The following is a 4,179-nucleotide window of genomic DNA, read 5'->3' as shown; positions in this document are numbered from 1 at the left end:
TTAGTGAAAGAGAAGAAATTTCAGTATGGATTTTCCTATATCTTATGTTTAGGGAGAAGAGATTTCAATGGCAATAAATAATCAAAGAATGTACATTTTAATCTAGGAGAGAATTTTGAATAGAAATTCCATGTAGTGAAAACAATCTCAGATATTTGAAGTATCTTTGGAAGAGTCCATTAGCTGGTGTCTGAAACAGAATTTGAATTCAGGTATTCTGACCCTAAGTTCAGTAGTCTATCCAATAGCCCACCTCAAGAATCTGAAAGTTCTTAGTAATGAACCATTCAAGATACTGGGAAAAATACTTGCAGTTTAAATAAAATGTGAGGATTTTAATAAAAAATGAATATATACATATTAATAACTAACAAACCAACTTAAAAACTGATTAAAAGATGAAAGAAAGAATATTTAAGAAGAGTGAGCTTTAAACTAAAAAACTGAAACATGATTGATAGGAAGTTGAAATCTGAGATAAAGATATGCTAAGTGACCTTATGGCAGCTTTTGTTGAGATCAAGCTATCTGACTTGGATGATCTACATCTTTAAGAATAGAGAGAATTATCAGAGGTGATTTCTGAACCATTGTAAAGGATCACATTTTTTTTTAATTTTCTGTGTTCGGTTTTGTTTAATCTTGATGGGCACCTCCTGCAGAGGAGAAAACAGGCAGCTAGGTAATAGCAGAGCAGGAATTTCATTTGAAGATTTTGCCCTGATTGAACAGTTTGCTCAAGTACTGGAAAGCCTTCTCCCAGAACTAATCTGGGACTGTTGTCTGGGCCTCCTCACTGCCAGTGTAGAACTTACACCACAAGTAGGATTCATAACTGACCTGCCAGTCTGGACTGAGCTGGAAGGTCAGGTTCTGGTCCTGGAAAACCAATACTCCAGAAATGAAGCTGCTATTGTTGATCCCAAAAAGGATGAGAGTAGCAAAGATGCTCTTCCTCATTCTGCTGGAACATTGAGGTGATGAGATTGCTACTCATGAAGTTCTGGCTAGGGACCTTGGGCAAGTGGTACCACTATGTCGTACTCTGTACCATGGGACCAGCCTTTGCTGTCAAAGTGTTACCAGCAGGACCACCTTCACAATGTTCTCGTTGAAGTACTTTTAATTAAATTCATCCAATATGAATATGCTTTTGGGGCAGGTGGGCAAAGGGATCCTTGGTGTTGGGCTCTGCAACCCACACCTACTTGCACTCATCCATCTTCTCAGGGCCAGAGGCTTTTGGCCCCTTTGCTTCTTTCTGCTCTGCCTGGACCTTCTAGTTTTCTTCTCATTGCCCCTTTGCTTTTTGGAGGTCTCCTTCTTAGACTAATTCTCAGCAAACTTTTTTTTAAATATCAAACTGTGCCATCTTCTCATAGACCTTCACCTCTCCCCAAACCCCCAGAACTGGGGTTGGTAAATAAGGTGAGGAACTAGGAGTCGGTGTTGGGAAAAGTCTACCAGAAAGATCTCTCTAAGACCCGCTTATACAACCACAACAGCCAGAGTCATTTGCTCCCCTATCAGAAAATTCCGACTTTTCAGATGGGTGTCCAAAAGCTCCAGCACTCCATCTTTTTTTTTTTTTTTTTTTTTTGCATTCTTTGTGGCCTACTTGTTATGATGCACGATGTCAAATGTGGGGAAACACCTAGGCATTGGCCCAGAGAACAATGTCTTTGTCAGCAAAGCTCACCTACTGGATCACCTGGGCAGCTGCCTCTGGTGGAGAACCTACTCACATGGTGCGCAATGGCCTTGTTTTCAAAAACACAAAACCATCATCACTCTCAAATGTTGGAATCTTGGCAACAGGAAATTTTCAGAGAAATTCAGTAGTCAATTGGTCTGACCAAAGTGGAAGTGAGGAGATGGATCTGGGTCCCATTGTACTGTGCAGCAATGAGGACCTTAAAGGCCAGCCTGTTTTCAGGGTACCTGTACAGGGTCTCCACTGCCATGGTGATTCTAGAAAAGGGTGGAAACATAGGTGCTGCCACAAAGCCAAGATATTTTTTTTAAAAAAATGATAAATAGAATAAATATCATGGGACCACAGAAATGCAAATGTTATTCTGACAGGAAAAGGAATGAAGGGAGGAAGGAAGGAAAGAAGTTAGGAAGGAAGAAAGATAGGAACAAAGAAAGGAAGGTAGGAAAGAAGGAAGGAAGGAAGCAAGGAAGGAAGGAAGGAAGGAAAGAAGGAAGGAAGGAAGGAAGAAAGGAAAGAAGAAAGGAAGAAAGAGAGAAGGAGATTACCAAAACTTTATATAAAAATTAACTACGACGAGCCACTAATAATTAGATAAATGCAATTTATAAGAACCCTGAGGTTCAGTCTCATAGAGATCAAGATTGGTAAAGGTCACAAGAAAACAAAGAAAAGAAAATTGCAAATGATGGAGGGACGTCAGGAAAATAGGCACCCACACAAAACCAGCAACTTCTCATTACTGTGTAAGAACACAGTTAACTTTGCTTTTTTTTTTACCAGCCTCCTTCCATTAACCCTATTTATCCACTTAGGACAAGAAACCACAATTACAAACTGACAATGATTCTCAATAAATACATTTAACCTAACAATAAGCTTCAAACTAGACTACTTTTCCATCATCTTCATCCCTATTGCACTATATGTCACATGATCTATTCTAGAATTCTCAACATGATACACGCATTACCCTAATATACACCGCTTTTTAAAATATCTAATTATTTTCCTATTCAATATAATCATCCTTGTCTCTGCAAACAACCTATTCCAACTTTTCATTGGATGAGAAGGTGTGGGGATTATATTATTTATACTCATCGAATGGTGATTTGGACAAACCAATGCAAACACTGCTGCCCTACACAAATATGTCTTGTTTTTGCAATCAAAAATTTCTCCAACAACTCTGGAAGGCATTGAGGAACTAATAATCATCCAATTTTGTGTATTCTTTTGTCTAAGAGAATGAAGAATATCTTATAGAATAATGACCAATTTGTTCATATTTAATTAGACTCTAAAGAGATGCAATGATATGGTGTGTTACAAATGACTGTAATTTTTTGTTTGTTGTGTTATGTTTGTTTTTTGGTAGGGAGGTTCTTTTATTTGTGAGACAACAGTTTTCAAGACATTGCACATGCTTTAATTCCTCTATTTCTCCTTCAAGAAATTGCCTTTAAGTATTTTCATTTACTCCACTATAAATCTATCCATTATCAGTTTCAGATAAAAGAAGATTTTCTTCAAATATCTGGAAATATATATATATATATTTTTTACAGACAGATATACCTGTCACAACATGTATATAGTATAACATTATTAGTAATAGCCTGACATTTCCCATCTTTAGCCACATAAGCAACAAACATTTCAATTTGGAAAGAAAGAAAAAAAAAAACGAGAAAGAAAACTTTCAGCATGCAATGTTGAAAAACATTTAATAATTTTTTTTCCAATAACCTTTGACATTTACCTCAGCTTCTAGCCCAACATCTTGTTGATTTTTCTAAGAGAAAAAATGGGAAATTTTTATTCCTTTCACAGTGAAATTTTACATTCTGATTTTCTGTCAGGAAGTATTAGTCATATTTCTGTTTTAACATTTTATTCAGATGAAATGGGCAATCAGTTTTTTCATGAATTTCAGGTTTTCAATTTATTTTTAAAAGAGATATTAGATGTTTATCTCTTCTACAATTCCTCTTTTTGTTACTTATTCCCTTATGAATCTATCAAAGATAAATATTTTCTGCTATTTTATCCCTTAGAATTCTATATATTGCACTTTCTCATTGTTAAAAAGCATCAAATAGTACATCTGAGACTGACTTTAAAATGGTATTTTTGTCTTATAACATGAAACCCATTAATTATATGCATCTCTTTAAGTCAACTTCTTACTGTACCATGATCTTTTAGTGACTATTCTCTATATTGTGCTACTTTGGAAGATAATTATAAAAGGAACTTAGAAATCACCTCATATCCTAACAAGAGTTTTAATGTCATAAAATTGCATATAAATCATATTTTCATATAATCTTTCATTAATTAGCTTATTTAAAAGAGTGGCTTCTATTTGACTAAATCAGCATAATATCTGCTGAATAAACTTATTTTACTGTTATATAAGAGAGTTAGAGAAATATTTTGACATTTAAAATATTATATTC

General features: G+C 35.2%; 1 pseudogene; it reads right to left on the bottom strand.

Annotated features, from left to right (window-relative positions):
* Positions 1-702: 702 nt before the first annotated feature.
* Positions 703-1,964, bottom strand: LOC111719545 (annotated as a pseudogene).
* Positions 1,965-4,179: the final 2,215 nt, after the last annotated feature.

Source organism: Sarcophilus harrisii, chromosome 1 (genome assembly GCF_902635505.1).
Source record: "Sarcophilus harrisii chromosome 1, mSarHar1.11, whole genome shotgun sequence".
Lineage (NCBI taxonomy): Eukaryota > Metazoa > Chordata > Mammalia > Dasyuromorphia > Dasyuridae > Sarcophilus > Sarcophilus harrisii.
The sequence above is the reverse complement of the archived record's forward strand: the minus strand, read 5'-3'. Positions and strand labels throughout refer to the sequence as shown.